Here is a 23,085-nt window from a genome sequence, read left to right as displayed (position 1 = left end):
TATCATCTGCCTCAAAAAGTGTTAAGATCTGAATGTAAATATAAAGATGGAGGGACAAAACAGATATGGCCACACATTTAGAAATGTTTATATTTTACGGAACTGATTTTAATTCGGAAGTGTTCAATAAGTACTTTGCAGATGCAATAATGTAGGAATAGAATTTTGACTAAAACCACTGAGGTTCTGTAACCCGAATGTTATCCTTTGACTGATATATCCTGCTTTTTAAAAAAAAACAGACAGCCCTCTTACTTACTGTAAGCAATGGCATAAGAGAGCTCCATACATCTTTATATCGGCAGCTCAATATTTAACAAGACAGTATCTATATTTTTATTCAGCTGCCTCTCAGGCTCTGGAGACATTTGATATAAACTGGTTCTCTTTAAATAAACAAAGAACTACTTTGATAAATATTCAGTCCCAGTTGGTCGGACCTCTGCCAATTTTAAGCACATAAAAAAATGAAAATTTCTTGGCTTGACTTCCCCACAGCCTTTCTCATTTCCAAATAGCCAAGTTGTTGGATGCTTTATTGGAAGTTGGTGCTTCTGCCACAGCCAACTGGAACAGCCTGAAAGCACCTATGGCAAGCAGACAACTTCCAGGCAATTCATAATCTTTTGTCAGCTGGTTTGAGATGGAGGCTCAAAGTTGCCAGTTTTCGGTCAACTCGATACAAACTTATCAGAAACAAGACCGCAAACTCCCAGAGTTCTACTGAGGATTACTCATGGTTTTAAAATGAGCAGAGGGTTGCCAATAGTTTGGTTGCCTGCCTTTCCACCCCTTAAATTCAATGCCCTTAAATCACTTCAAAGTTCAAAGTTCACATTTATTGTCAATATTACATCCCAGATAATCAGACTTCAGGAGGGAGAGAGAATGGAGCCCACACTCTGTCTACATCAATGACACTGAAGTGGGAACATTAGATGACTTTAATGTTTCCAGTGACCTGACATGGACTAAGAAAGTCAATGTGACACTCAAGAAAATGCCCCACTGCCTACTTCCTCAGAAGGATGAGAAGGTTTCGGTGTGTCCTCTATATCTCCAACTACTTTCACAGGGGCACCAACAAAAGCAATCTATATTCCACCCATGATCAGAAGAAGATGCAGAAGGTGGGGAACTCGACTTGAATCATCACACGAGCCTCCCTCCCCACCTGCAATTCCATTTACACTCCCCATTGCCTGGGCAAGGCAGCCAACGTAGTGAGGAACTCATTCCACCTCAGCCACACTCTCTTCTTCCTCCTCTCATCAGCGAGAAGTTCAAGTGTGAAATTGTGCATCAGCAAGCTGCCCTGCAGCCATCAGTCTCCTGAAATATCCTCACAGTCAGTGATCTCGTGCTGCCATTGCCTCAAACTTCACCGTAACTTGTTTACTTTGGGCTTCTGTCTGCATGTTAGAGTTGACTTTCTTGCATCTCTCATGAAATGAACCCTTCTCACTGTCATGTGTACCTGGTACAATAAACTTAAAGTAAAACATGAAAGTCTGTGGTTGACATTAAAAACACAATGCTGGAAAAAATCAGCAGGTCAAACAGCGCCCTTTACATAGCGAAGATAAAAATACATAATCGACATTCAAAGCTTGAACCTTTCATCAAGGTATCACAGGGCTCAAGCCTGAAACGTCAGTTATGTATTTTTATCTTTGCAACATAAAGGACACTGTTTGACCTGCTGAGTTTCTCCAGCATTGTGGTTTAAAATAAGCATGAAACTTGACTTGTTTAATTCAGACTGATTAGGGTTATGCTCGGGGACGTTGTGGTCTGTATTGCTTGGCACTGCATCGGCTGGTGAAGTGGTTGGCAGGAGTAGATTGAGTGGGAATTGATTTGCTTTGCTTCTCCTGAGTACAGGAATTGACACTTTCTATGTTGATGTCTGTTCGGTGTTACTTGTTCGATGTTTAATTTCTACTTGCGACCCCTATTTCGTGCCTCCTCCTCCAAGGCTGCCAGCCGTGGGATTTGCAGTGACCCACAGCTTGCCTTGGGGGTCAAAGGTCACCTGCCTTCACTCTGCTTTTGCACTTCGTCTGGGGTACTATTGAGGTCAATATTGGACTCACAGTGTGTTCCACCAATGGTGCAGGAGGAGCTGAGAATTTAATGAGATAGTGCAAACCTTCTGCTTAGAGAGCACTCATTACCAGGTTCTCAGTAACATCCTGGGTGCTCCTTCTCCATTCATGGGACAGTGGTTCTCAGGAATCAGTGAGGATGCTGCACTTCTTCATGGAAGGGAACTTTTACACTGACAAAGCAGAAGACTCCAAAGCAATGTTATGAGCCCAGAGGACCCCAAAACCCAGCAGCAATAGATATTCACCAAGACAAATGGTTACTCAAACAAAAGTTGCTTTTAATTATCTTTAAACATGAAAATAGAATCACACTTTCACTTAACTCTATTGACTTACTTAACCTAACTTAACCCCCTTCTAATTCTAAGCGCAGATGTATGTAAAGTGTGTGTAAGTTCAGAAAAGTTCTTTAGTTCACAGTCCAATCTCACTTCTCATTCCTCCAAGTTCACTGGTTGCAGGAAATTCTTATCTGTGCACAGAATTTAACATTTATAAAGTTCACCAGTCTTTGGTGCTTGAAAGGTAAATGGTTACTCCTTAGGAAGGTCCTTGTTGGTTTTCAGAGGGAGATTTGTTGTTCCAGGACATCCACAACCGATGTACTTCCAACAGTCATCTCAGTGTCTTGCTGACAAAACTTTCCCCGTTAGTGTTCTCTAGATGATAACCTCTTTCTTTAAGGTCGTCACAGAGTTCCTTTTTGTTTCGCTTATTCCAAGTGAAACATTAGACAGTCAGTTCTCTCCTCTTGCATGAACCACAAGGACTTTGACCAGGCCGTCTTCCAAACGGGCTTGCCAGCTTGTCCTGTTCCAGTCCCAGCTACTTCTGCTGGCTGTATCACTGTCAAGTGATCTCTGTCTCTGTCTCTGTCTCTGTATCTCTCTGTTTCTTTCGCTCTCTGTCTCTCTCTGTCTCTCTCTGTCTCTCTCTGTCTCTCTCTCTCTCTCTGTCTCTCTCTCTCTCTCTCTCTCTCTATCTCTGTGGGCGAAACCCTGTTTTACTCTCTCTTCTTGTAAAACCACATGACCCTCTTACAACAGCAAGCTCTCCTCCAGACAGCAATGGCTCCAACATGCTCTTTCATCTGTTGCCTTTTGTAAACAACAATCCATTGGTGAAGTCTCTTGAGCATTCTTCAAAGCTCTTGCTAAAGCTCTGAGTCCCCGATATGTCTAGCATGGGGCAGAGCTGCAGTATTTCAAATAAGATCTCTTTGAAAGTGTTTGTATGTTATCTACTCTAACAAACCTTTCACAATTTATCTCCCAAAAACATATCTATATCCCCTATATACTCTGTCACAGATTACAGCAAAAAAAATTCATAATTATTGTGTTCTTGCATGAATGAAGCAGGTCAAAGCATCGACATGCATGCTTCCTTGGACCATGAAGGGGAATGTTTCTCAGATCTCTGCGCTTTAAGGCAGGGAATGTAGTTGAATGTATGAAAGTCCACAGCAAGCAATAGTGCTTTGTTAACAAAAAGATGTGATTCATCCAAATGGATGTAATCCAAACTGGGTTTAAGTTCAACTTTATTTAATCCTTCGATAGATTCCATATTTGTTATGCAACCTTTCTCTGAGTTAAAGTTTTTCCATACCGTGCTTGAGGAATGTTAAAGGAAAGGAATATTTTTCATTCCTGTGCAAGTTGATTTGATCCATTCTTTCAAGGTAATTATCTCTCTGACTTAATCCCAGGGCAAATTTATAAAACTGTCGAGTAAGCTCTGAAAATGCAATTCCTCTGTTGTCTCCCTGAATGCAAATTTTAAATTTAGACATACAGCACAGTAACAGGCCATTTTGGCCCTCTAGTCTATTCCACTAAACCACACACAATTAACCTACACCCCCGGCACCCTTGGAACAGTGGGAGGAAACCGGAGCCCTGGGGGAAAAACCCACGAACACATGGGGAGAACGTACCAACTCCTTAGTGGATTACCAAATCCTAGTGGATTCGAACCCTAGACATGATCGCTGGTGCTGTAAAGGCTCCGCGCTCACCGCTACACGGACTGTGCTGCCACACCTAACTTTTTTTCTTTTATGGGGTAAGGATTGAAATCCATGAGAGGGTTTTGCTCCAATCCATGGTTAGTGCAGAGGGTGGCATGGTTGGTGCAGTGATGTGGCTTCAAATGTCTGGAAGGAGTTTGTGCATTTTCCCTCTTTCTACATATGCTTCCCCTGGGTGCTCCAGTTTCCTCTCACCTTTCAGAGACTTCCGGGTTAGTAAGTTAATTGGTCAAATGGATGTATTTAGGTGGAGCTGGCCTGTGGGCCAGAAGAGCCCGTTACCTTGCTGTCTCTCTAAATTAAAATTAAATACAACATCCAAGCGATAGATTAAATAGCCAACTTCCGTGTTTTACGTGCTCTGATTTTTCAGTCCATTTTCATTTGAATGGGACTCTCACTATTCTATTGCTGCTGCCTGGGGTGAAGATTCAGTTAATATTTGTAAAGCAGAGGGAAGGCATAGATCAATAAATTGGTGATAAGGAGGTTTGAATCTCCTTGTACAATCCAACAAATTGTTAGAGTTCTTGTACAGGTAGTGAACACTTTGCCCATTGAGCAGGTTAACACTTCAAAGATTTTCGTTAAGGAGGTTTCTCAGTCATCACTGACCTTATTGTCTTTTCCAGATGCTGTGTGGGGTTTGGGTGACATCAACTGCAAAAGACCAGCATAATGTCTGAGCCTGTTGACTCCTCTTTAGTTAGTGGATCCCTGACACTGCCTCTCGAATCCTCAAGTGTCCTCACTCTTCCTAAACTTTCAGCTCATGGAAGAGTCAGCACAGTGGCTGTGATACCTGGGTATGTGTGAACAAATTAGAAATAGGTAATCCTGATTAGAAGGAGGGGATAGATTAGATTTAGTTTTAATTTTTTTTGGTTTCCTGTTCTTTTCATTCCTTTCTGTAGATGAATTGGTGCATACGGGTTTAATTCTGGTTGTCTTTGATCATATCACCAAGACACGAGAATGTTGACAGGATTTCAGGGTCTGAGTTACAGGGAAAGGTTGGGCAGACTGGGGCTTTTTTCCCTGGAGCGTAGAAGATTGAGGGGGGACTTGATAGAGGTGTTTAAGATTTTAAAAGGGACAGACAGAGTAAACGTGGATAGGCTTTTTCAATTAAGAGTGGGGGAGATTCAAACTAGAGGGCATGGTTTAAGATTGAAGGGGGAAAATTATAAAGGGAACATGAGGGGAAATTTCTTTACGCAAAGGGTGGTAGGGATGTGGAATGAGCTTCCGGCAGACATGGTCGAGGCGGGATAATTGGTTACATTTAAGGAAAGACTGGATAGTTACATGGATAGGAGAGGACTGGAGGGGTATGGACCGGGTGCTGGTCAGTGGGACTAGGAGGGTGGGGTTTTGTTATTGCTGAACTGGCCTGTTCTGTGCTGTAAGTGGTTATATGGTTATATGGTTATAGAGAGAAATTACTCTGTGTCTTGTCCAAGGGATTGTATAATGCAACTTACTTGGTTTCTATCCAGAACTATTTTCAAGAAATAACGTTAAAGGGTAGTCCCTGACTTACGACCGTAATGGGGACTGAAGGATTGGTTGTAACTTGGGTTTGGTCATAAGTCAGATTTGACCCATCGCGCATGCCCGAGATCATGCAACATTCAACAAATGAACCTTTAATGGGGACCTTGAGCTGTCGACAGGGAATGGGGACCTTTGGCTACTGTGGGGAATGGGGACTTCAGGCTGCCATGGGGAACGGGGATTTTGGGCTACCACAGGGAACAGGGAATGGGGACATCAGGCTGCCACGGGGAATGAGGATCTTGGGCTACCATGGGGAATGGGGAATGGGGACTTCGAGCTGCCACGGGGAACAGGGAGCAGGAACTTTAGGCTTCCGCCGGGATCGGGGACTGTTGAATACAGTAGTTTTAATAAAGATGTTTTAAAATTTTGGTTATATGTGTGGGTGGATGTAACTTGCGTAAGTCAGAAGTCGGGGACTACCTGTAAACAAATATTGATTTTTTAAAATTACATTTGTATTAATTTGTGAGATATATATGCTAGTTTTTGTACAAAAACAAAGGTGAGAAATCAGACTGCTCAAACTACAGGCAAAATCTTCGCTAGGATTCTCCTAAATAGAATAATACCTAGTGTCGCCGAGAATATTCTCCCAGAATCACAGTGCGGCTTTCGCGCAGACAGAGGAACTACTGACATGGTCTTTGCCCTCAGACAGCTCCAAGAAAAGTGCAGAGAACAAAACAAAGGACTCTACATCACCTTTGTTGACCTCACCAAAGCCTTCGACACCGTGAGCAGGAAAGGGCTTTGGCAAATACTAGAGCGCATCGGATGTCCCCCAAAGTTCCTCAACATGATTATCCAACTGCACGAAAACCAACAAGGTAGGGTCAGATACAGCAATGAGCTCTCTGAACCCTTCTCCATTAACAATGGCGTGAAGCAAGGCTGTGTTCTCGCACCACCTTCTTTTCAATCTTCTTCAGCATGATGCTGAACCAAGCCATGAAAGACCTCAACAACGAAGACGCTGTTTATATCCGGTACCGCACGGATGGCGGTCTCTTAATCTGAGGCGCCTGCAAGCTCACACCAAGACACAAGAGAAACTTGTCCGTGAACTACTCTTTGCAGATGATGCCGCTTTAGTTGCCCATTCAGAGCCAGCTCTTCAGCGCTTGACGTCCTGTTTTGCAGAAACTGCCAAAATGTTTGGCCTGGAAGTCAGCCTGAAGAAAACTGAGGTCCTCCATCAGCCAGCTCCCCACCATGACTACCAGCCCCCCCACATCTCCATCGGGCACACAAAACTCAAAACGGTCAACTAGTTTACCTATCTCGGCTGCACCATTTCATCAGATGCAAGGATCGACAACGAGATAGACAACAGACTCGCCAAGGCAAATAGCACCTTTGGAAGACTACACAAAAGAGTCTGGAAAAACAACCAACTGAAAAACCTCACAAAGATAAGCGTATACAGAGCCGTTGTCATACCCACACTCCTGTTCGGCTCCGAATCATGGGTCCTCTACCGGCATCACCTACGGCTCCTAGAACGCTTCCACCGGCGTTGTCTCCGCTCCATCCTCAACATTCATTGGAGCGCTTTCATCCCTAACGTCAAAGTACACGAGATGGCAGAGGTCGACAGCATCGAGTCCACGCTGTGAAGATCCAGCTGCGCTGGGTGGGTCACGTCTCCAGAATAGAGGACCATCGCCTTCCCAAGATCGTGTTATATGGCGAGCTCTCCACTGGCCACCATGACAGAGGTGCACCAAAGAAAAGGTACAAGGACTGCCTAAAGAAATCTCTTGGTGCCTGCCACATTGACCACCGCCAGTGGGCTGATATCGCCTCAAACCGTGCATCTTGGCGCCTCACAGTTTGGCGGGCAGCAACCTCCTTTGAAGAAGACCGCAAAGCCCACCTCACTGACAAAAGGCAAAGGAGGAAAAACCCAACACCCAACCCCAACCAACCAATTTTCCCCTGCAACTGCTGCAACCGTGTCTGCCTGTCCCGCATCGGACTTGTCAGCCACAAACGAGCCTGCAGCTGACGTGGACATTTACCCCCTCCATAAATCTTCGTCCGCGAAGCCAAGCCAAAGATATATGATAGCATTTGCTCTTTGTTATTTTAGTAAACTTTGTATGTAGGAATTTCATGTTAAACTCAATAAAAAATATTTTAAAAAGAAAAGAAGTAGCGGATATTGGCAATTCACTTCAGTTGTGATTGGGATAGGAATCATCTGAGTGGTAATTAGTTGGAGGAGGAACAGGGAACAAGAGCAGGGCTGGTTTTCTCAATGAGCTTTGCTTTTGGTGCTGCAGTAGCATTTTGCAGCAAACGACAAGCCAAACTCTCCTCTTGAACCTGAGTCACAAGATGCATGTTGGGATAACAGGATCGGACATTATCAAACTATCATTAAATGAGGAGAAGACTATTCATAGCGTGTCTTCGTGTTGGTCTTGATTATGATAAAGGAGAATGCTCACTTACACTGGTCAATGAAAATTTTGTTTTTGGGTATAGATTATGGATTTTGGGTGTAGGTTATAGATTTTGGGCTGTTGATCATGATCATTCTACTAAATAAGACAATGGAATCAATTGTTCCTTAGCTAAAGTAGTTGAGTTTGGGTATTTCTTTTGGATCTCGTTAGATGGCCACATCATGGTTCCTTTCACTTTGAACAGAGTAATCACAGATTCACCATGTTGCAACTCAGGTAACTCCTTTTGGTACTGCACTGAAACTTCAGATAATCCATTGCCTTTAAATCACAAAATCTATCACTGAAGTCGATAACCAATATTTTCAAATGGTCAACATTTACGTTTGTAGCAGCATTAGTTGCCTAACACTTATTAAACCAATAGAATTGACTGAAATTTCTTGCAGAAATATTCCTTTGGCATAATTCTAGAAGTGTCATGAATCCAAATATCTTTGTTTTTGCATCAACGAGCATCATATTTGCTACTTAGAGTTGCTTGTTCAATGTATTTAATTTCTCAAAAATGTCCGTCTAATAAGTCACATAAGCTTTGCCACCTGTTGTTAGCAGGACCTTCATTTCAGGTTTGTTCTTCAAAAATTCGCTGAGGTGATCAAACAATTCCATAAACCTTTTGAAGCAGTTTCCCTTTGACAACCACCTTACTTCAGTGTGAAGCAATAATCTCACATGTTCTGCATTTTTATTGACACAAAACTGCTTTTTTAAAAATTTTTCTTTTAAAGACTTTATTTAAAATTTTTATAACATGAATACAATAAAGAATTACATTTAAAGAAAAATAAAAATTTTTTTTAAAAAAGGTATGATTAAAATATTACATCAGAAAACTACACTAAATAATCCCCCCTGTTAATTGTAACACAATATTAATAGTCTAACTTAAAATTAGTCCAACCTTCCCCCCAAAATAAAGAGTGAAGAATTAATAAAATTGAGAATATTATATATGAAAAAAAATAACAACTTACAAAAAAAAGAGATAAAACTTAACCTAAAAAAATTCTAACAACAACAAAAAAAATTGTCAATACTAAAATATCACACTTAAACATATATTTAAATCAAACTTAAATGCATATAATTAGCAAACGGAGTCCACTTTAACTTATAAAAAGACATCTTATCCTGAATTGAAAAAGATATCCTTTCCATAGTCAAACAAAATTTCATTTCCAAATACCACTTATCTAAAGTTAGTATATTTCTATCTTTCCAAGTAAGTGCTATACATTTCTTAGCCACAACTAAAGCTAAATAAATAAATGAAATCTGATAATCTTCTAAACCTAAATCGATTAATGATTGCGATTGCATGTTCCCTAATAAAAATATATCGGGATCTAATACAAGATGGATATTATATAAACTGTTAAGAACAGATTGAATACCTTTCCAAAACTGTTGCAATCAATCACAAAGCCAAACAGTATGCAAAAAAGTATTGGCCGTCTGATCACATCGAAAACAAGAATCCAACTTACTAAAACCAAATTTTTTAAATTTCTCCGGCGTTAAATATAGCTGATGAATAAAATTATAATTAATCAGCGCTAGTCTAGCATTAATTAATTTCCGAATACTATTCTGACAAATTTCCATCCAAGCTTCTTCAGCTATTTTATGTCCTAAATCTTTTTCCCATTTCAACTTATCTTTATCTCAGTCTTTTTTACTATCAATTTCTTGTAAAATACAATACAAATCAGATATATATCCCTTTTTTGGTGTTGAAAGTACATATTCTTCAAAACTAGATTCAAGCAATAAAATCATATGTCGACCACATAACTGTTTTACAAAAGATCTTAATTGATAATATACAAATATAGAATTTGCACTAATACCATATTTCCTTTGTAATTCGTCAAAGGAACAAAAACAACCCTCAGAAAAACAATCAGATAAATTTTTTATTCCCTTCTTTTCCCATTGTTTCAAAGTGGCATTGGAGACCGTAAAAGGAACAAGTTGATTATTATATAATGGCAATCTTCCAGAATATATATTTTTAAGTCCCAATTTTTTAAGTTTACTTGTCCATAAATTCAATAAATGTTTCAATATTGGCACATCATAAGTTCGTAATAAATTTTTATTCCATCGAAACAAAAACTCATGAGGAAATTTTTCTAAAATAACCGCCATTTCTATCTTTACCCAACTAGGTGGGTCGTCCATATTCATTAATGCACTAAGAAATTTGAATTGAGCTGCTTCATAATAATGCTGAAAATTCGGTCATCTTAAACCTCCAAATTGAAAATCCCACATCAATTTTCTCATTGCTACTAACGGAAATTTTCCCTTCCATAAGAATTCTCTAATCGCTTTATATAAATCCTTAAAAAAACTTTTTTTTTTAAAAATAAGGAATTGATTGAAACAAATATTGTATTTTAGGAAAAATATTCATTTTTATGGTATTAATCCTCCCTAGTAAACCCAAAGGTAGATCCCTCCACCTAATCAAATCTAATTTAATCCTTTTTATTAAAGGAAAATAATTAATTGAATATAATTCTTGAAATTCCGTATTAACATTAATTCCTAAATATTTAATTTGTGTAGTCCACTTCAAATTTGTAATATTTTTATATACTGAATAATCACCTTTACAAATTGGTAAAATTTCACTTTTAGCCCAATTTACTTTGTAACCAGATAATTGGCCATAAATTTCTAAACATTCTTGAATTGCAGGTAAAGAAATATCCGGATCCACCAAATATAATAAAACATCATCAGCAAATAAATTAATCTTATATTCCTCATTCAGAACTCTCATACCTTTAACATTTTCATTTTGACGTATTAATTGTGCTAAAGGTTCAATAACTATAGCAAATAAAGCAGGTGACAACGGACATCCTTGACTTGTAGATCTTGTCAAACTAAAAGATTCTGAAATTTGGCCATTAACAGCAATTCTAGCCTTCGGGCTATTATATAAAGCCTTTATCAACCCAATAAATGAAGAACAAAAACAAAATTTCTCAAGTACTTTGAACAGAAACTTTCATTCCACTCTATCAAAAGCCTTTTCTGCATGCAATGCAACCACTATTGGATAATTCAACTGAAATTTAGATTTATTTATCAAGGTTATTAACCGTAAAATATTATCTGACGCATACCTGTTTTTTATAAATCCCGTTTGATCACCATGTATAATTTTAGGCAGATATTGAGCTAATCTATTAGCCATAATTTTAGCTACAATTTTATAATCTACATTTAACAACAAAATTGGTCTATAAGAAGAAACCTGTAAAGGGTCTTTATCTTTTTTTGGTATAACCGTAATTATTGCGTTAGAACAAGACATAGGTAATTGAAAAGTATTGTGAGTTTGTTGTAATACATCCTTATAAATAGAAGATACATCAGCATAAAAAACTTTATAAAACTCTATAGAGAACCCATCTTCACCAGGTGCCTTTCCATTCGCCATGTCTCTTATTGCCCTTTCTATTTCATCTTCTGTAAAAGGTTTATCTAATTCTTGTCTATCTTCTTGATTCAATTGTGGCAAGTTAATATTTTCCAAGAAAGAGTCTATTGCGTCTCCAGTTACATCTTTACATTCCGAAGTATACAATTGTTTATAGAAATTACAAAATTCCTCATTAATCTCCTTTTGATTAAAAGTAATACCTGATTTCTTTCTAATCACTGGTATAATCCTCGATAGTTGTTCCTTTTTTAATTGCCATGACAAAACTTTATGAGCTTTCTCACCTCATTCATAAAAGTTATGCTTAATTTGATTCATTAAACATTCAAACCGATATGTTTGTAATTCATTATATTTAAATTTTAAATTAGTTAACTGATTCTTTTGCGTTTCGGTAGCATGTTTTTGAAATTCTTTTTCAGTAGTAGTTATCTTTTCCTCTAAGTCTTCAATCTCTTTAATTCTCTCCTTCTTTACTTTAGAGGCATAACTGATAATTTGTCCTCGCAAAAAAGCTTTAATTGCATCCCATAAAACAAAATGACTAGAAACAGAATTACAGTTAATACCAATAAAAATTTCAATTTGTTGTTTTAAAAAACTAATAAATTCTGGTTTTTGCAATAGCATAGTATTAAATCTCCATCTTGAAGCTTTCTGAACATCTTGTGAACTCAAATATTCTAATAATAATAATGAATGATCCAAAACCAATCTAGCCTTATACTCCACAGATATAACCCTATCCTGCAAATGTGCTGATATTAAAAAATAATCAATTCTAGAAAAAGAATTATGTGGCGAGGAATAAAAAGAAAAATCTTCTCTGTAGGATTAACTCTTCTCCAAATATCAATTAAATTCAAATCTGCCATCATATTAATCACTTGGATTGCTATCTTAGACTTCTTAATTACTCTTGGGCACTTATCCAATAAAGACTCCAACACCACATTCAAATCTCCCCCAATCATCACATTAGAGTTCGATTGTCCAAGTAATAAAGACATATCCACAACAAAAGCTGTATCCTCAACATTAGGAGCATAAACATCAAGCAAAGTCCATGCCTCGTTCAAGATTGTACAATTTAATTTTAATAATCTTCCACCATTTTTCTCTTCATTCTGTAACTGAAATGGTAGATTCTTATGTACCAAAATTGCCACACCTTTTGCCTTAGAATTAAATGAAGAATAAAAACCTTGCCCAACCCATTCACGTTTGAGTTTCAAATGTTCCTTATCTGTTAAATGAGTTTCCTGTAAAAAAGCAACATCAACTTTTATTTTTTTTAAATAAGCAAGTACTTTCTTACGCTTAATAGGATTATTTAAACCCTGAACATTAAGAGAAGCAAACTTCAATTTAGACATTTCTTACACTCAATAAAACACAACAAGAAACAAACAAAAAAGGAAAAAAAAGAAAGAAAAAAAGAAGAAAAAAAAGAAACCCCCAAAAAAAGAAAAAAAGAAAAAAAACCCTTAATTCCCCTTTGAAATTACAACCAAAAACTAAAAAAAATAAAAAGTTATATATAAAAAAAATTAATTATTTAAAAAAGATTTTAAAAAAAGCTTCACTCCCTAACCCAAAAATTAGAAAGAAAAAAAAACAGGTCGGAGGTCACAATTACCTCCTCCTGTTTAAACCGCCTAATGCGGTAACTCCCCCAAAATATTGAGTGTGAGATAACTCACACGCAGCTGATGACTTCTGGAAATTGGTGCCCACCCAGTTCCCTCTCCCAACTCCCATCACTATTTAAAATCTTCTCAACAAAAATAATTAAAAAAAAAATATATATTTTTTTAAATCAACTTTGCCATTGTGACCACCGTTTCTTCCATTTCTTCCAGAAATCAAATTCCTTTCTTGCAGCTCTGCCCCCTTTGGAGACCGTGGAGGACTACGTCGTTCCTGGAATTGCATAATTGGTAAAGACTGAGCAAAATCCATAGCTTCTTTAGGATTATCAAAGAACTTTGGTTGATATCCATCCTGAAAAATCTTCAGTACCGCAGGGTATCTAAATGTTGCGTTATATCCTTTTTTACACAATAATTCTTTCAAAGAATTAAATTCACGTCGCTGAAACATAATTTCCTGACTCAAATCCGGATAGAAGAAAACACGATTACTCTGAACCATCAAAGGAGATCTGTTTTGCTGTGCATTTCTAATAGCCATATGTAAAATAGTCTCTCTATCACAGTAATTTAAGCAGCGAACCAGAACAGGTCTTGGATTCTGTCCTGAAAAAGGTCTCCTTCTCAAAGCTCTATGAGCCCGTTCCAATATTAATCCTTCAGGAAACATATCTTGTCCCAACACTTGTGGAATCCATTCAGTGAAAAATTTTCTTGGATCTGGCCCTTCTATGCCTTTTGGCAAGCCGACAATTTTCACATTATTCCGTCTGGATTGGTTTTCCAAATAATCAACCTTTTTTGCTAAATTTTTATTCTGAACCTGTAGCGTTTCAATTGTTTTATTCACATCTTGCAATTGATCTTGTACATCAGATAATCCTTGATCACACATCTCAAGTCTTTCAATAGTTTCGACTTTAAAAGTTCCATAATCAGCCATCTGTTGAGTATTGACATCCACCAATGCATTAATCTTAGAAGTAAAATTATTCATAGAATCACCTAAATGTATCATTGAAGAAAATATCTTATGTTCAAGACTCTTGAAAAGTATATCAACATCAGTAGATCCAGACATGGTGGGATTCTGCTGTTCTTGTGGAATCAGAGGACCTTCTATCCCTTCTTTTAATTTAGTAGCTTTTCTTGCAGTTTGACTCCATGTAAGAGCCCCTGTCACAGACCCCCCCAGAAGTATCAGGAGGCTGCTGATCAGGGTTATCTTTGATCCAAACCTCCTTTAAAAGCTTCGTTACGTCAGTATCTGGAAGAGCTGTTATAACTGGTGGTATAGCAGTCAAATAACAACTCTTTAACTCTCCAACTGGTGGCGCCCCAGCTAATTCAGCAGTCAAAGTCTCAGTAGACGTTGTTTGAAATACTGGCATCCAGCCAGCCCTTTGTTCTAAAGGCAGCTGAAAACGACCTTCAGAAAGACTTACGGAATCAGAACGGAGCTCCAAGGCCGAATTCTTCGCTTCTTTTCCTGGATCCAATTCATCCTGAGTCGTGGCTTTTTGTAAACAAGCAGGCTCAGATAATTTTGGAAAATATAATTTTTTAACAATCTGTTGATGTTTCCTTTTACTTTCTTTTTAACAAATGTACCATTAGGTATTAATTCAACACCTCATACTATTTATAAACTTTTTAAAAAAGTTTTAACGGGCACTTAAAGACAAAACAATAAGTTAGAGTCAGGAGAGGACTGGAAGGCACGTCTGTTCCTTACGCCATCTTGCCACGCCCCGACACAAAACTGCTTAAACAGACATTCACATTTGACATTAGCTTTGATGGCATTGATACACTTCATCCTAGAATGTAGTGTCTTGTGTAAAACAGGGGAAACTTTCTTGGCAACTAATTTTTCTCTGTGGATAACACAATGCACAACCAACATGCTTGGATTTTCATCCTTCATTAATTTTAAACATCCTGTTTTTTTACCCATTATAGCAGGTGCACCATCTGCAGCACAAGATACAATGTTTCCTTTTGATATTTCATTTTCATCCAAATAATTTTTGAGCTTGCTGTAGTTATCAACTGCAGTAGTGATTGTGTCTAATGATTCACAAAGCATCTCTTCTTGAAACCTTCCTGATCAATATATCTCGCACATGCCAATAACAGAGCCTCACTGTCCCATAAGGTAGATTCATCCAGTTATATTGAGAACTTTTGTGATCTCAACTTCTCAATAAGCTGTTTTTCAACATCTTGACCCATGTCATCTATGCAGAGAGTACTATTACTCAGTGGCATTGCTCAGACATCTTTGTCATCCTTTTGCAGAACTGTTTTTGAGAAACAATGATTTTGTGGGCTTAATCAGTTCCTCCGCAATCGTATGATTCTTTCCATGTTTTGCTATTAGCAGAGAAATTTCATAGGGTATGATTCTGAGGTGCAGTTGGTGCAGCGAATAATGAAGTGATTTTTGATCTATTTTCAAACTTCTCTTGCAGTGATTTAAAATATTTCAATTTCAAATTGACATGGTGTGGATGTTTTATCCTCATATGAGCTTCAAGACGGCCAGTTTTCATTGATTCATTTGTCAAAGTCTGCTGGCATAATAGGCAAAAAGGTGCACATTCATCGAGTACAGCAGGTATAAACCCAAACTTCAAGAACTCCACTGAATATTGACGAACCTTTTGCTTGCTTGGTCTGCTCATTTTGAATACACCACAGACTGAGCTCCCTGAAACAGATTAATACAACAGCGCAAGATCCCTGAAATAGATTAATCAATATTTTATTATATCTTAGAAGTGAAAAATGTAATAAAAGTAATGATCGAATCAAAGGAAGAATAACCCCCCAAAAAATGAGAAAAAAAACATTAGCGCGGTTTCTAACATGTTGTCTCGCAGAGAGTGCATCAAAACTGCGCTGGCCTCGTGCTTTACTTTCTGGAGTCCCTATATTTTTTCCAGTTTTGACATCCCCCTCAGGTTGGTGCCTGGGATGGATGCCCCACTCCCACCCTCCCGCCATCAATTCGTTAGGGCACAAAGATACATACAGATACAGGTCTCACTCACTACTGAACTGGAAAAGTAAAGGGTTCTGGACGGAAACATGATTGTTAAGATAATGTGGAATCCTCGTCGCCAAAGGGATAATTTAGAATAGATGATACTCAGACCAGTCAGAAAAAATATAATTATAATGTTAACCAAGGATAACAACAGTTAAATTAAGAGAAACGGCAGAGAAACATCAAAAGAGCGATAATGTTATGAAAATAATAACAAAGTGATTTTTATTGGAAGCTATCACGATTGTGTTGTACTTGTCAAGTCACATTTTTCACACCAACATAACGAGTTTATTTTTTCAAGCCAACTTTTTAATTATTTCCCAAAATATTCCCACGCCCCACCTTGAGAATCTATGAAATAGGGGTTAAATGGAAGTTCTATATCATTGTGTGATATCCATTGGCAATACAGGTTATGCACTGCTTAACATCCACATTATGTTCTGAGAAAATGGGTGTTATGCAATGTGGACATTGTTCAAACATCATATATTTAGCAAAGCTATATGAGATAGACAACAGACTCGCCAAGGCAAATAGCGCCTTTGGAAGACTACACAAAAGAGTCTGGAAAAACAACCAACTGAAAAACCTCACAAAGATAAGCGTATACAGAGCCGTTGTCATACCCACACTCCTGTTCGGCTCCGAATCATGGGTCCTCTACCGGCACCACCTACGGCTCCTAGAACGCTTCCACCAGCGTTGTCTCCGCTCCATCCTCAACATCCATTGGAGCGCTTACACCCCTAACGTCGAAGTACTCGAGATGGCAGAGGTCGACAGCATCGAGTCCACGCTGCTGAAGATCCAGCTGCGCTGGATGGGTCACGTCTCCAGAATGGAGGACCATCGCCTTCCCAAGATCGTGTTATATGGCGAGCTCTCCACTGGCCACCGTGACAGAGGTGCACCAAAGAAAAGGTACAAGGACTGCCTAAAGAAATCTCTTGGTGCCTGCCACATTGACCACCGCCAGTGGGCTGATATCGCCTCAAACCGTGCATCTTGGCGCCTCACAGTTTGGCGGGCAGCAACCTCCTTTGAAGAAGACCGCAGAGCCTACCTCACTGACAAAAGGCAAAGGAGGAAAAACCCAACACCCATCCCCAACCAACCAATTTTCCCCTGCAACCGCTGCAATCGTGTCTGCCTGTCCCGCATCGGACTTGTCAGCCACAAACGAGTCTGCAGCTGACGTGGACTTTTTACCCCCTCCATAAATCTTCGTCCGCGAAGCCAAGCCAAAGAAGAAGATGGGATACTGTAGTGTTCCTGTAAACATTTTATTTGTAAGTAGGGATCAGTGTGGGGATCAACAAGGGGCTGTGGGGATCAACAAGGGGCTATGGGGAGAGATTGGGGCAGTCAGATCAGTGTGGGGAACAACACAGGGCTGTGGGATCAGTGTGGGAATCGACAAGGGGCTGTGGGCAGAGAGTGGGGCAATGGAATCAGTGTGGGGACCGACACAGGTCTGTGGGCAGAGAGCGGTGCAGTGGGATCAGTGTGGCGACCAACAAGGGGCTGTGGACAGAGAGCGGAACAGTGGGATCTGTGTGGGGACTGACAAGGGTCTGTGGGCAAAGAGCGGAGCAGTGGGATCTAAATTGCGGCGGACTTGCTCACGGTAGCTGAATAATTATGGGACCACAGACGTGTATGCGGTTGAACGTTGCCCAAACGCTCCAAAAGAAATAAATTGTTTATTACGTCATTACTATTATAGCTTGCTCTGTAGAAACTGGCTGACAGGTTTCCCACATTATGACAGAGGCAATTTTAGATAGCTCTGTGTAACATCCTGAAAGAAACAAGAAATACCCCATAAAAGCAAATTTATTTTTAAAACTCTTCTTCACACTTTTTCCATTCATGCAATTGCTTTTATAGTAGGAGAACTATACACCACAGTTTATGTATGATTTAACAAGCTTGCTTATATATTGAACATTGCCTCCCTACTATTTCTGTAGAACTAGTAATCTTTCTTAGTTGTGCAGGGAACAGAAAGCTGTAATTTTGTGGAACAACCAATCCAGAAAATATCGCCCTGTCAGAAGCAGGTATCAATCACTTCTCTGGTAAAGTCACTACCCCTACTGTGATAGGGCACTCGAGGTAGAGTTGTGAGAGCAAGGATTTGCTTTTGTATCAGCAAGCAACCTGTCACGTGCCATGGTGCAGCAAGCAGGCACAAAACATGAGGAGACAGCTCAAACTCTGTACACACCAGTCTGTATGTCCAAATTTAAAATTTAAAATAAAAAGGTTGGCCACCCTGGACTAGAGTTATTCAGGAAACAGCTCAAATTCTGCAGTCCAACCTTTTGATTAAAGAAAGCACTTTTAGGAAATAATATCTGGGTTTTGTGGAGTAATCCATGCTGCAAACCTAAACAAGCAAGTCTCCTCACCTCTTCCTCTGCTTTATCAACACTACATCGGGGCTGCCTCATGCACCCTTGATGAACTGGTCAACTTCATCCACTTCGCAGCCAATTTCCACCCCAATCTCAAACCCACCTGGTCCATCTCCTTCCCCTTCCTGAATCTTTCTCCATCTCAGGAGACAACCTTTCCACCAACATATATTACAAACCCTCTAACTCCCCCAAATTCCTGGACTGCACGTCCTCACACCCTGTCCCCTGCAAGGACTTCATTCCTTTCTCTCAATTTCTCCGTCTCTGCCGCATCTGTGCCCAAGATGAGGACTTCCATTCCAGAGTTTCCGAAATGTCTGCCTTTCTCCATAAACATGGCTTCCCCTCCACCACCATCAAGTGAGCCCTCATCTCCTCCATTTCCCGTTTATCTGCCCTGGATCCCTCTCCCACCAGACACGAGGAACAAAGAATCCCGCTCATCCTCACCTGCCACCCCACCAGCCTCTGCATCCAACACATTGTCCACTGGAACTTCTGGCACTTACTACAGGACCCCACCACTGGACACATTTTTCCTTCTCCTCCCCTCTCAGCCAACTGCAGGGACTGTTCCCTCTGCAATTCCCTTGCTGCCTCATCCCTCTCTTCCCATTGCACCCACGGCACCTTCTCCTGTGCCCGCAGGAGGTGCAACACTTGCGCCCACACTCCTCCCTCACCCCAAACAGGCCTTTCAAGTGAAGCAACATTTCACTTATACATCCAGAAGAAATGTTTACTGCATCCAGTGCTCCCTTTGTGGCCTTCTCTACATCAAGAGAGACCGGTTGCAGACTGGAAGATCACTTCGCTCAGCACCTCTGCTCCATTTGCAACCACAGTGACCTCCCAATGGCCAACCACTTCAATTCCAGGACACACTCCTGTCCATGGCCTTATGTACTGTCCAACCCTGACCACCCGCAGATTGGAGGAACAACACCTTATTTTCCGTCTGGGCCCCCTCCATCCAGATGGCAAGAACATTTACTTCACTTCCTTCCGCTAAGCCTGCTCGCCTTTTCTTTCCCTTCCTCTCCTTCCTGTCTTTCCAGTTCCTCCATCCATCCAGTCCTCCCTTTCCCCTCATTTCTGCTGTCCCCTCCCTCCTTTCTCCACTTATCATCTCCTATCTTTCCCGCCCCCTCCCACTCTTTGCTGCCATTTCCTCACACTTTGAGCCTGAAATGTGAATGATGTGCACACTTTTTGAACAGCTGAGCTTCTCCAGCACTCTATGATTTTTTTTACCTCAACCACAGTGTCTGCAGAATTTTGTGATTTACTTCTGGTATTATTTTTTTTGTCAGCTCTCAGCTCTGGTTCTGTGCTGCCATGAGAAGAATGAGAAACTGACTGGAGTTGAACTCCCAACGCCACCAACCAACTTCACAAAACAATGCCTGCAACGTGACAGGACCTAAGAAGTGCTACTTCATGGCTGGTGGGGTGCGGAAATGTAGTACAAGGCAACAAGGTATTAAGTAACGAGAGAGTGGATAGGGCGTAAGGCCAGAACTCTTCCTCCAGCTTCCTTGCCTCAGAGAGGACTGCTACAAGGGAGCTGGAGCAGTCAACATCGACATTTCTAAGGCATTGGCTGAGGTATATATTAGGGAGTCATAGACAGGACAGGAAATGCTGAAATGAACACAACGAGGGTTGTTCATGGTAACTGTCATATATGGTTATAGCCTGTGCCACAACTTCAGAGTTTGTGGAACTTTTATTTTCATTCAGGGGGCCCTCTGCTGTTTTTTTAATCATTGGATTCTACTCAGTGCACTGAATCTTAGCATTTAATCTTGTGGTGGTTGGCCTGCCTGTTTAAATATCCTGCTATGTTACTATCTATCTTTGGTCAGGCAGACATGATGCTCTTTCATCTTAATCTAATAAATTTATTTCTAAGAAAATATATGTGTGATACATTTTGGCATGGCTCCATGTTCCAACGGTTCATGGAATTGCGATATGTCACATTGCACACATTTTTTTCTTTTGAAATAAGTTGGCCACATTGGGAGTTCAACTCCAGCCTGTTTTTTTATTCAAAATGCGAAAAATAAAATGATTTCAAAATGTAATTGAGAGCATTAGATATAAACACAATAAACCAAGACTCTAGGCACAAGAGACTGCAGATGTCGGAACAAAATGGCAAACCTCTGGAGGAGCGATGGCAAGAAACTGGCTATTCGTGGGTCGAGGCATCAGGCGGTCGAGGGGATGGGGAGAGCTGGTGGCCTGCTCGGTCTTTCAGGATCACGTCCAGGCCCATGTGGTGTGGGAACGGGAACACGCGGTGTCCGAGGGGACAGTGGCTGAGTTCAGGATGAAAATCGTGTTTTAATTTGATGTGTGATGCTGTATAAAAGAGAGGTGATTGTAATTACTGCTTTGTGCAGTTTCGTTGCCACGCGTTGTGGTGGTTTTTAGTTTTAGTTGTAGCTCTGCGTCTGCGTTTTGTGTTTGTAATGTTGTAGTTTGAATAAAGTTTGTATGTTTATTAAGAAAAAGTGATTGCAATGGACATGTTCAACGAAATGTATCAATTCTTTCAGTTAACAAGTCCATTTCATTCTTCTACCCACATTAATGACCACTTCAATACCTCGGATTATGTACATGAAGTAATATTCCATCGATGACATTAGCCGCGGGCGGTATGGTTAGCGTAGCGGTTACCATGACGCTGTGACAGTGCCCGCAACCGTGGTTCGAATCCAGCACCGTCTGTAAGGAGTATGTACGTTCTCTCTGCATCTGAATGGGTTTCTTCTGGGTGCTACAGATTCCTCCCACCCTCCACAATGTATGGGGGGGGGGCGGGTTGTAGGTTAATTGGGGTATTTGAGCTGCATGGACTCGTAGGCCAAAAGGCCCTGCTACCGTGCTGCATTTCTCAATTTAAAAAAACACGATTCCATTGATTTCAGTGCAACTGAATATGCATTTATACATTTGTACATTTAGACGCTGCCTGACCTGCTAACTCACATTTTCTCTAAATCCATACAAACTGAGGATAACCATTGGCAGTACATCCACTTAAGTGGCCGCCCATTTCATTTCTGCCCCCCACTCCCGCACTGGCATGTCAGTCCATGGCCTCATGCACTGTCAAACCAGGGCCACCTGTAAATTGGGGGAGAACACCTCATTTTCCATCCGGGCCCTCTCCAGCTGGATGACATTCATGCGGACTTCTCCAGTTACTGCTAGCCTGCTCCCGTTCTTCCTCTCTCTTCCCCATCCCTCCAGCTCTCCACCCCCTTTCCCTCTCTGTGCTCCTCCCACCCCCCCTCCACATTTTGTCCATAACTTTGTGAAGAACTCAAGCCCGAAACATTGGTTATATATCTTTACCTTTGCTGTATGAAGGGCACGGTTTGACCTGCTGAGTTTCACTGCACTCTGCTGCCTGCAGACTTTCGTGTTTTACTTCCACTAAAAGTGCTGATGACTGCATCGTAATTTTTCCCTCCTGGCCTGTTTCACTCCTATTACAACTCCCAAAGTGCATCCTGGATATTACTTACTAATTACTTTCAGAAATAATTCTTGACTTCAGTCCTTTCACCAGTTTGGATCTTTATACACTGTCAAAATGTGGTGACTGGGTCTGAAGCAGTGCTCCCCTGTGCCATGGCCCGCAGCCAACTGTCAGAATTTACAAGCAGAAGGGGAGACGGGTTTTGGAGAGATGCAGCTTCATGTTAACAAGGAGTTTGTAGTGATTTCAGCGTGAGGCAGTAACTTTCAGCTGGGTCGCTTGAAAGTAATTAATTGTTCATCTGGAGTCTGTACAATTGGTTACCTAGATGACATGGTTGAAAACTCAGTCTTCCATGATCAATTTAATTTAAAATGAGTTCTGTAATTAACCCCATCTCATTATTTTTCCAAGTTACCAGAAAATCAGTTTTTATGTGAAATTTTTGATCACTGTATTTAAAATTCACTTTCCATCTTAATTTTAAAATGCTGATTACAATTGAATTCCAAATACACTGGGCCACATTTACACTGAGATAAATAAACATGTGGCCGGTGCAGAATTCCAGATTTTATATTATCAGAACAAATAAACAACAAAGCATTTCCTACTCAGTCTAATAAAAACCATAGAACCATAAACATCTGTTTTTATGTTATTATGTATCATAAATGAGTGAAGTTCCTTGGTTGACAGATCATAGAATCCAGAAGGAGGCCATTTGGCCCATTGAGTCCATAGCAGCTCAATGTAGAATCAATTCAGCTAGTCCCAATTTCAACCTTCCCAGCATATCTACTGCAGATCCAT

Source organism: Narcine bancroftii, chromosome 9 (genome assembly GCF_036971445.1).
Source record: "Narcine bancroftii isolate sNarBan1 chromosome 9, sNarBan1.hap1, whole genome shotgun sequence".
NCBI lineage: Eukaryota > Metazoa > Chordata > Chondrichthyes > Torpediniformes > Narcinidae > Narcine > Narcine bancroftii.
The sequence above is the reverse complement of the archived record's forward strand: the minus strand, read 5'-3'. Positions refer to the sequence as shown.